Source organism: Apteryx mantelli, chromosome 1, assembly GCF_036417845.1.
Source record: "Apteryx mantelli isolate bAptMan1 chromosome 1, bAptMan1.hap1, whole genome shotgun sequence".
In the NCBI taxonomy this organism is placed as follows: domain Eukaryota; kingdom Metazoa; phylum Chordata; class Aves; order Apterygiformes; family Apterygidae; genus Apteryx; species Apteryx mantelli.
The window spans coordinates 20,748,850-20,761,119 of NC_089978.1; positions in this window are offsets into that span (position 1 = coordinate 20,748,850).

A 12,270-nucleotide genomic window follows, 5' to 3' on the forward strand; every position below is an offset into this window, starting at 1 on the left:
AAGGCCTGCGAGAGCCACCCCTGTGAAACAAAAAAACCCTCTGTGTCCTCATGTGTTTGAAGAAAATTAGTATAAAAAACTTGTCATTATGAATTATCTGGATTCATACCTGTATATGCATTCTTATTGATGAGGCAGTTCCTGTTTCTTTCAAGGACAAAGCATGTTTCTGTTTATGTTCAGTCTCATTCTACTTCCATTCTCCCAGACTAACTCAGGCTAAGATCAATGCGGATCACAGTCCTGGCATCACATGTTCTGTGGTATGCAGTGATCACATAGTTTCCTAAATGGGAGAAGCCAAAGGAACTCCTTTGCTATAAAAGAAAGTTCACACTAGAAGATGCAATGGATGTAGCACTCCTCGTTTCAAGCACAAGAACAGACAGAAACCAAGGAGGTAGCAACATCTCTTGAACCTGTTTTAAAAGGTCTTGTGTTGCTTTGCTCACTGAGTAGATCCAGCTTATGAGATCAGAGGGCAAGAGAAATATTTAAATGTATAAAAACAAGTAAACTGCAATATTACCTATCAAAAGTTTCCATTGCCACCTACGTATGTGCACAGAAACTGGTTTGTGGAAGTGCTAATGCCACTGTCTTCTACTAGCCTCGTGGAAGCATAACACTTCTGAAAATCAGACATGCCTAAGCCATTTTTAGTGCAGTAGATTAGCAGCGCAGTGAGTAGTGGAGACATTAAATGAGGTCATCTTGTAATCTAATGATCATTTTCAATTTCTCCTTCCTAGGCCTTCGGGCTGTAGCCAGGTCACTTCTTCCTTTGATACAGCACTAAAACTCAACCCTTCCTCCTGGGCAGAAGTTCACATTAGTATAACCCTTTTAGTTAGAGCAAGGATGAAAGTAATAAAGAGGCAATAACAGCTGTATTTGAATTCTGAAGGGAATTGTGACTATTAAGAAGGCAATATATTAGTCAGACCTGGAACCTGCAATCGAGTAACACTGTTCCTCTTAATGATTAGGTGATTGAGGCAAAATATTTACAAATTCAGGTGATCTTGGAAGGAAATCCTATGAAATTAGGTCTTCTGTTTCCTCTCGTTTAGTCTTTCCAATAACAGCTATTACAGATTGCCAAAGTCTTATTATTTATTGTCAACCACCTGCAGATTTCTCTGTTGTGGAGAAAAAAAAAAGAAATTAATTTTAAAATATCACAGTTGATACTTTATCCTAGGGAAAGAACAGACAGTAATATCCAACAGTCTTTAAATCCCTTTGTTTACTGTACCACTAGACTTTATGTAATGCTGTTTTTCTTCCTGAAATACGTCTGCCAGTGATATGAAATGATCGCAATGTAATATCCTAAATGTTTTCATCATGTGTAATTATTTATTTTCATGCCATTCTGAAATCCTAGGCAGATTGCCGACTTGATGATCATGTTTTCCCCCACAAAGTATTTAGTAGACAAGAGACAAAAGCCTTAAAAGGATCAGAAATAGAAATGTTTACATAACCTGCCACTTGAATCATCAGAAAGCAAATGCTATATTTTATCAGAAGAACACAAACAAGCTTTTCTTGTCAATGACTTTCTTATTTATTGTTTGCCTTAAAATTTTATATTAAAGTAAATATTACAAACAGAAAACAAAACAAAGAAACAAAGAAAGTAAGTAAAAGCCAAGCTGATTGAATTGATTTGTATCAAACCTGGCAAAAGGCTGACATGTAATTTTAGCTAATGTTATTAATTTAATGGACTGCCTCTAGAACTGCAGTTATATTAATTCAATTTACATCAATTTGCAAATAAATTTACAGTGTAGGCCCTAGTTGTTAAACTGGATCAAGAGAAACCAGTAATAGCATCACAATCGCTTTTGTTTGTGGAAAAAAAGTAAGATTTTACGTGGATCTTTCAAAAGATGGTATTCAGTGAATTTTGATACCAGACCGATGGTTCTGAAGCCTGTAATTAGGAGGAATAAAAAACATATGACTTCAGGAGCATGTGGATGCTATCTTTAATGCAGCTGCATGAAAAATGCACTTTTAGCTGCTCTGCTAGAGGAAAGGTATCCTAACAAAAAGTGTGTTCCCTGTAGTCAGCTTTTTTTACCATTTTGGTTGAATTATTTGGATTTTGAAAAGTCAGTTGCTGGAAAAGCATAGAAACCTCTGCTTTTTCCTAAGGATTGAGATTTAAGGCACACTGGGCACTTCTGTACATGTCTTCAAAGCTTCACTTGTAGTAAACAATTGCACTCTGGGCTTCTCTCAGTCATGTTTGAAAGCATTAGTAAATCCCAAACCCAGTATATGGCTAGTGTGATACACAGCATGCAAAAGAACTTATGCAGGTTGGAGAGAAGAGAAAAATCTGCTAGATAAATCATTAGATAGGAGAATCATTTGGGTAGGATTCATCTCAGCTAAATTTAGACAGTTGTAATGCAGATGTCTATCTCAGCTAGTCTCTCTAAGTTCTCTTTATGGTCAACGGAGAAAAACAGGCACTTTCATGTGTGATTCATCTGTTTTGCTTGAAACATCTAGTTTAGAGCGCACAGATTGGTATTCTAAAACTGCCTGTTCTTCTTCACTAATTATAAAAGGATGGTCAGATGATCTATGAATCCATGTGTATATAAACTGATCCTTGAGGTGACAAAGCAAATGCCTGCTGTGGTTGCAAACATGATAGTTCTTCATCACAAGTAGCAGAGCGCTCCATTTTTCTGGGTCCCATGACATTCTTCTCAGCTTATTCACAAGAAGGGGAGATGAAATGGGGCTGCTACTCATGGAGTGTTTGCAGAGAACCAGCCCCATCTGGAAAACATTGTTCCTGCATGGTCATTTCTGTTCAGAATTCTTCTGGTCCTGGATGTCTTTGGAAGGTGTCAACCCAAGACAAGAGGAAGAAGAAGTTAGCCAGACACAACACGTAATAGCTTTCAAAATTTTTTCTTGGGATGTCTTTGGGAATCTTCCAGGAAAAATCCAGTGAAACTATATTGCTTTTTTTGCCATCTTCGTTTCTTCCCAACCTTACTGAAGTAACTGTTATAATACAAGGCAACACAGTTTAACAAGATTCTGTATTAAAGTTGGTACTCCTTTTGATGCTGTACCTTTTAAAATTACCACAGCAAACCTGGCAAATCTAATGCTCCTATCAGCCTGAATATATACCAAAACTTATGAGCTCTCATCAGTCCTAAGAAGGGTTTCTACTGCTACATTAGCAGAAAGCAATAAACAAGAAATATCTGGCCCCCCTGAAGAACAGGGCAAGTGATTTAGTGCCAGCGGACACAGATAAGGCTAAAGTACTCAGTCTTCTCTGCCTCAGTCTTCACCAACAAATTCTCTCATGGCCTTTGTGCCTAGAGCCAGGGTTCAAGGAGAAGAACTGCCAGTAGTGAACAGGATCGAGTCAGGGATATCTTGTGAAATCTTGGCCCATACCTCTCCCTGGGACCAGGGGAGATGCCCCTGAGGATGCTGAGAGAGCTGGCTCAGCACATTGCATGACACTGTTTCTCTGTCATCTGTGAAATGTCATGGAGGTTGGGGGGGGGGGTCCCTGATGACTGGAGGAAGGCAAAAGTTGCACCCATCTTCAAAAAGGGAAAGGACAATGTAGGGACCTACAGGGCACTCATCCTCACTTCACCCCCTAGGAAAATCATGGAGCGAGTCCTTTTGCAAGCCATACCCAGGAACATAAAGGAGAAAAAGGTGATAGCGTAGAGCCAGGATGAATAAAGGGTAAACTAGCGCTTGACCAATCTGATTGTCTTCTGTGATGAAATGACTACATCTGTAGACAAGAGGAAAGCAGTGGATGTCATCTACCTTGACTTTAGCAAGGCTTTCAACACAGTCTCCCACATCACCTTGTATTCAAGTTGGGACATCACAGTTTAGATGGGTCAATTACTAGATGTGTGAAAAAATGGTTAGATCATCAGGCTCAAAGAGCAGTGGTTAATAGTTCAGCCTCTATGTAGAGGTCAGTTACAAGTTCCCCTATCCCACTCTATCCCGAACCCTGTTTTGTTCAATATTATTAACAAAGACTTGGCAGAGAAGATTGAGTGCTTGCTATCAAGTCTGTGGGTGACATCAAGCTGAGGGCTGCAATCAATATGCCTGAGAGCAGGACTGACATTCAGAGGGATCTGAATAGGATAGAAGAATTGGCTGACAGGAACTTCATGACATTGAACAAGGACAAATACAAAGTCCTGCAGCTGGGATAGACTAACCTGCTGCACGATTTGTATTGGTGGGGCTGCCTGGCCAGGAAGCAGCTCTGCTAAAAAGAATGTGGGGGTCCTATACGACATGCGGCTAAATACAAGTCAGCAAAGTTTCCTGGCAACAGTGAAAGATAACACCATTCTGGGCTGTATTCACAAGAATGTAGCTGGTAGATCAAGGGAAGTGATTCCCTTTATTCAGCACTCCTAAGACTATCTCTGGAATACTGTGTCCAGTTTTGGACTCACAGAACAAGAAGGATGATCATGTGAGTCCAGAGGAGGGCCATCAAGATGGTCGGAGGCTGGAGCATGTGCCCTGTGAAGAGAGGCTGAGGGAGCCAGGGTTGTTCAGCCCGGAGAAGAGATAGCCCTGGGGCCATAATAGCAGCCTGTCAGTGCCTATGAGATTACAGAAAAGATTGAACCAGGCTCTTTACTGAAATACATGGAAGGACAACAAGAAACAATGGTCATAAATCGAAAGAAAGAAGGTTCTGACTGGATATAAGGAAAAAACATTCACTATGAGGATAGCCCTGAGCAACCTAGCTGACCCTGCTTTGAGCAGGAGATTGGACTGGAGACCTCCTGAGGCCTCTTCCAGACTGAATGAGTCTATGATTTAAATATATTTTAAAAGGAGAGGAAGCAATGAATAGCCTTGCAAGAACCATGAAGATATCTTTATTCCACCTGGGGAATTCTGTGTGATAATACCCACTATTTAGCAAAATCTTGTTCACAAAAAACAGTAGATATTTCAGCAGAGTATTTTGGGCAGGGCTGAATACATTTTTTTTAATCAAGCTTTCTCTCCTAAGTCCTTTCTTCCCACCTATACCTTCACAAACACCATAGTTCTTTAGTTTTACATGCTCAGTAATCTCCCTTCAGTCCACAATCAGAAACTGTTGAACCAAACTTACCTCTCATATATTAATGACATTCCCCAACTGCAAACTCCATTCAGAACCCCATATGAGATGGATGTTTTTCAAAAGTGAAATAATTTCCACTTAAAAAAAAAAAAAACACTATACCCTTTCAACCAACTGTAGGCTATTTCCTGAATCCATTAGCAACTACAGGATATGAGCAACTTGATTTGGGGGTTCAAAATATACGGCCAGGACTCTTGGTGACCTGTTTGGAAAGACTTAAAAAAACCGCCAAGTTTGAATAGATCAACTTTGCCTGAAATGTGATTGAGTTCCCCTTTGTAAATACATTGAAGTACACTCAGAAAAAATTCTAGCATTTCTGATACTAACCTAGCATTTTCCATGATTTTGATTGAAGTCTGCTTGAAACGTTTAAATTTGTTTTTTTCCTTGTTTTAGCCACTGCTCTGCTGTTCCATTCTGACTGTGTATGTTGTTCAGTTTAGAAGAACAGGCTTCATATTTTCCACTTAGAACTCCAGTGATTCCTGGAATATATGTGATTTAGAGGTAAGAGCCTTCACTCATTATTTCAGTCTGACAAGTGTGACTGAAGAAATGGGAGAGAGTGACATGGAGAGAAACTCCAGCAAAGCCCCTCCTTCACAGAAGACAAACAGACATTGGAAAATGCTTGAGTTCTTTTTCTTTGTCCTTTGATTAATGTATGTCATAAATTTTCATTAAATATTCTCTGAAATGGTATGAATTTGAGACACATTATAAGTATTCACAAACAAACTCTTGCTTGAATTTAGTAAGGTGCCAGAACACCTATTATTGGAAACACAGGCCTTTGCTTTAACTGCTCTTAAGATTCCCCACTGCACTTCATCAGCAGGCCTTCAGTCTATATAATAAGGATTATATTTTCATGTCAATGAATGTTTTTCCCAATTTCAAATCAAACAGGGTCATCTTTGCTAAAGTTAACAGATCAGCCAAAATGTCAATTGGGATATTGTTCCAACCAGGTGATACACTAAGACTCAAAATGTATTTTACTGATGCTATCCAATAGATGATGAGTCTAGTCATTGGTGTCATGAACTGGATTTAAACCATGGATGAGAAACTAATCACACCCCTGAAATAAGTATGTGTGTACAAATTTTACTTGTATATATACTGAATCGTCTTGTGCTACAGCTGAATTTAGTTCTCTCAGACAAGAGGCACTATATCACATTATTACTCTACAATGTTAACTTTGCATTAGACCTTTGTTGTTTTCTTTGGGTCAGAATGCTACTAATGTGGAAAAAAACAATAAATACTGGTTCATACCATAAGATAATTTGAGAAAACTGGCCTTATCTCTTACTGTGACCAAAAGTGGATGTTTAGAGAAAATATACAAAAACAGGCAAGTGTGGAATGGTACTTCCCTCACTATACTCCCTACCTATCAGCATTTAGAGGCCAACAAAGCTAGAGATCACGTCTGCATCACCCTATTTAATAGTTTGTCTGGTCTAATTCATGAACCATAAAACTGACTGATCGTATTTTAATACATTTATACTTCTGTAGAAATTAATTTGTATTATTAAGTTATGGATTGTTTCCAAAAGTATTTCCTCATACTTAATTTAAATCTGTCATTTGATCATTTCATCAGGTGCTTCTGGTTCTTAAGCTATTTAAAAGGAATGAGCAATCATGCCTGACTGCATTCTCATAGAAAACTATCATTTTTCTGTCACATCCATCCTAAGCTGCAGAGTTATAGCCCATTTAAGCCTTTTCCGATGAAAATCTCTGCATATATCTCACCATTCATGATTATCTTTGTATCTACTCTCAAACGCAAAGAACAAACAAGTATGATCCTGTAAGTGGTTTAGAGTCATTTTTCCTTATATGTACCATATTGCAATTATCAACCTCAATTTTATGCTCAGCACTATATGAATTATTAAACAATAGCTTTTGCATCAACAAAAGTTATTAACCATGTACTTCAACTACTATTCACAAAAAAATCAGAAAGACAGATAAATATGTGAAAAGGGAAGCAGACAGCTATACCAGCCAAGCTAAATAAAAAGACTTTCTGTTTCTGATATTTTCTTGCATTTTGAAAGGAACTGAAATGTAAAATAGAGGTCTTTTTTTAGATTCAGCAAAAGCTCTGGGTGTATTAATTCTCATATGCTGTACACATAGTAGCAACACTTTATACTTTCTCAAATAGCAGGTGTGTGCCCAAAAAATGAATGATACAAAAGACATTTCTGGAAACAGTAGGTACAAGAGGCACACAACTGTAGCTTTCTTTGGAACAACAAACATAGCATTTCTTGGATTTTTAATATTATATCTTTTGTAGAGATTTAAAATTAAAATGTTCTCAATCTTGAGAACATGCCCTCCTTGCTTAGCAGTTCCTTTAAATTCAAATTCCCCATTTGTCATTGATTCAATAACTCTTTTCCATTTTCTTTACACATGAATAACACAAAAACCTAAAAACAAACAGTACCTTCTAGTAAAACACTTAAATGTTTTTCCTAGCATGAGCAGAATTAATTTGATAGTAATTGCAATGCCAGGGACTGGAATGGCTGTGCCACAGGGTTGTAATCCTGTTCCTGTCAAACAGCATCACTTCACTTTTATTGGTAAAGTAACAGAATTCAGAGCCGGAGGTATGTGGTATTTCTCATGGATATTACAACTCATAATAATTATGCATCTTCTTTGTCTAAGGTTTTGGACAAAAACATCGCAAAACAACTAAATAGACAAGAGGAATTGACAACAGAATAACTGACCAGCTCAAGGTCATATAAGGATTTAGAGGAGGATTAAGGTACTAAACTCTTATTTCCTGAGTTTCAATATCCAAGCTCATAACCATTAGACACAGCCTTTTAACCATAGGAATAGTCTATACTTTGCCTTCCTCAGTCTCAATTTTTAACGCATTAGGAAGAATCCTAACTAGTAAATCCTCTAAATGTCTTATTAAGAAGTCAACTATTTTCTATGCATTGGTTATAAATGACAAAGAAGCTAGTGATCTTGCCTTACGCAGAGATCCAGCACAGGAGACCAAAGCTGAGGATCCCAGTGGGATAGCTCAAAGGCTTATAAGAACACATTTGGTAAATCATATTTTGAGCAACTTGCTGTGAGAGGAATCTTGTTTTGTATTTGCATCTTGAACAGTTGGATCTTCATTTGTGGACAGACACTCGAAGAATACAGCTGATGCTTTCATTTTCATCTCAAATAGGTGCAATTTCTAGAAAGCAGAGGGTTTAGAGAAGCTTATTAGTTCTTTGAAAGAAAATTAAACCATCTAGTAAATCTAGTTCTTTAGCAAAGCACTCACACATGAATAAAGACATAATAATATTTATTGAAGAAAATAAGAATTAAGAAATTAAGAATTGCAAGGGCATTTAGCCAAATGAATCCTGAATTCAGAATCTGGAAAATACAGAAGGGTTTTAATTTCAAATCTTTTTAAACTTCTTGTTGCTTCAAGAGATTAAATCATTTATCATTAAATTTGTTCAGATTGTTCTTAGAGATGCCCCTGATATTAAGGAAGGACTCCTTTTATGTCCTCTGAGCACATTGATTTTTTAATGGTTAATCTCCCAAAATCATAAAAAATGAAAATTTAAGACAGTTTCTGCTTGAAAACTAGGTATGTAAGATGCTGTACAGCACTAGCTCTAGCACTATTGATTGTTGAGATAGGAACTACTAAAATCTGGCCAAAAGTGAAATAAGAGAAGAAGACATATTTAGACGTAACATGTAATATCTGATGATTCTTACCCTCAGTGGATGGAGATAAGCACACTGAGACTGATGGAATTTTGGCTTTCCCATGGTATATGACTTATTTTCCCACTCCCACTCCAGGTCTTTTAAGTGGCAACTCCTGTGATGTGTCTACCCTCAACCTTTACAAGGTGAAAATAGAAATGGGAAATTGGCCAGAAACTGATTAGAAACAAAAGTAAAATTCACAAGTTTATAATCACAGTTCAAGATCAGGAATGTGCCTTTCTAAACAAACAGCCAAGCCAGTGAAATGAAAATGAGATAGTTCACATTCTTTCTATTTTAACAAAAGAAATTAGTATTACTATTCCAGTCATGAAAATATGTTTGTTGGGAGCTCTCTTAATCAAAGGACTAGATCACTGTATTTACCTTAACATCCATTGCAGGATACTGTGCACAGCTGTTGATTCAGAAGGACCTTGAAGGAGAGCAGAAAGAAGAAACAGCTTCTCTGTGCTTTTCAGATAGATCAGCATTCTGGCTATCCATAGCCTTTGCATACAAAGCTGTGGTGTGGGCCCTGAGCCAAATCTCCTTCTCTCTTTTTCATATATAATCTTACAGATGCAAGAAGAGACCAGTGCTTGCTTTCCAGGGTGGTTATGCTTTTCCTAAGCCTTTGCCTCCACAACCTCTGATTTTGCCTGGCAATAGTTTCCATCTTTGTCTCTGAATAATAACTATAGTACAGTGAGGGATGCGGTTGCAAAATGCATGTAACTACGTTGGACTCAGTTTGGACAGTAATATATGAAGAGATGACAATGCAATCTTCATTGTGGACCGTAAAGCTTATCAGGGACTCTGGTTGCCCAGGTTACCACGTCTTCACTGTCTTGCAAACAAGCTCCATAAAACACAGCCAGAGTTTGTTCTTCCATGCATGAGCAGAAATCTGGCAGTCAAAACTGCATGCAGTCTGCAGTAGGGTGCATTATACTATTTTCTGCATTATTATGTTCCATAGGTTATGGAATCACTGTTAATATTGTCTATCATCTCATTTGGTTTCTGAAAGTAGTTTCACACAGGGCAAATATTTGCCATGCTTTAGTTTTTTTCTGGAGAGTTTATAGTCATTCTGGAACATACAAGCATGTACTCAGCTGAAAAACTTGTTTCCAAAAAGTGTTGCTTAGCATTTCTCAGTGTTGGGTTCACATGTATTCAAATATCGCTATTCCTTAAGTTCAAGCAAAGTTTCCTAAAGGCTCCATGTACCTTTAGCATTTTTAGAGCTATATTTAAAAATCACCTAAACAATAAAGGATGAGCTTAAAGTTATATTGTATGATAGCATAAAAACAAATGACAAGACCACTAACCAGCATGTTTCTCTCACCTATGTGTTTAGACCCTAACGATCTACGAAAATTTTTTGTTTCTGTTGTACTAACTAAACAATAATTTATGCCCCAAGGATTTGGACTAAAAAGAATATTTCATGAAGAAGAATCTCAAATGGGATTTTTACTGTGAAACAAAATTTCTTAAAGATTTTAAAGACAAAAGAGACTGCTTGGTTTGCCCAGAGGCAGAATTTCATTTTCAGTGAGCCTAACTGTGGCTGAGCTACAACATGAATTTTAGAAAGGTGTCAACATCTTTCATACATACATCTACATACATACAAACATAACTGAAAGACCCCCAAGATCCAAATCCAGCAGATGATAGAATGCAAACTTCAGCACCTACACAGAAGTTTCAGTAAGACCCCACAGAATACAGCAGTGTCTCTCTTTGATACTCATTTCTGTACTAGGGCCCAAATTTGCGCCAATATGAAATGGCCTTCCTTACTAAAGACATATTAAGTCTCAGACATTGAAAGATGAAGTCAGAAAAAGGTTTTCTGATGGTTTAAGGAGTCTTACAGTATTGGATATCTTCTCCTTATTCATAATACACGGTCAAAGTGCATCTTAGTCTTTTCAATAGTGGACTAAAATTGGGTATACATGCTCAGCCTCACTACTGGCTGGGCCTGGGGACATGGAGCTGTGGCAGCCTTGCCTCTATCAGGCTTCCAGATTCAGTATCCAAACACAGTGGACAAAGCTAATTCATATTCCAACCTTGGGCTCCTATTTCCCTACAAGGAAAAAATGCTGTTGTTTAAATAAAAACTACTGTATCCTGTTCACAGTAAAAAGCTTAAAGGAGGAATTTTAAAGCTTGATTCAAATGTTAAAGGTGTCTTACAAAAATTACAAGAACATTTTAAATAACAAGCATCTCAACGCATGAATTTTCATGTCCTATTTTTACTATAAATATACCTAAAGACAGACCCAGCAAATTTCTTGCACTGTCCTTAAGGCAGAAGAAGAATTCTTTAATGAAAGTAGCATAAGTTCAGCACAGTTGCCACGAAAGTATCTAGAACCAAACTCTGTCCACCATTACATTTACAGGTGTTTTGTTGGTTTCAATGCAGCTGCTGAGTGTGTGGGAAGAAAGTATCTAACATACTCTATAATTAATTTCATTACAAGATTAGATAAATATTAGCTACTGAATATAATCACCCAATAAGCCAAGGCTTACCAGTTACTTAGTCAGATTAATTTATATACAGGGAAATGCTGTATAGTAAGGATTGGTTATATGCAACCGTGGTGACATCTTCTGGAAGGCAATTTCTGGGAGTTTTAGCATAATTTTCCTGATACTGAACAGCCTTCCTTTTAAAGATAGGCAGCAATTCTGTAGACCCTTTTGGGGGGGTGAAAGTCATTCTCACCCTCCTCCCTCCCCCAGCCATTCATTTCTGCTCCCCACTGCTTCCTCAGCTGTGGTAGTTCAGCTGTTTGTGTGGACTGCATGGTGAACTGCAACAAATAACAGTACTTCATTATTTTAATGTGGATCAGTTTTCTGGCCCAGTATGTTGTATGCCCTCACGAACAGTTGTTCCAGCACAACAGAGGAGAGAGGAAGAAGTGCCTGAAGGCAGAAAGAGATGCAGAAGGACTTCAGCTGACACCACTACTGTGGGAAAATGTCCATCTAAGAGCAATCACTGACTGTGCATTGTTAAATGGAAGGATATAAGGTCCTCTGTATGAATGATGAGGGATCTAACTGGTTATGTAACAGCACTATATTGATCCAGCTGACTGTATGGCTCCAGAAAAAATTGTGATAACACAACAGAAAGGTCACACACCTGTGACCAGAAAAAGGGCAGGATCCTCCACTTTCAGCAGCAGCACAGGTTTAGATCAACTTACACTGGTCATGAAAAGTCATTTTAGATACTGTGAAGAAAG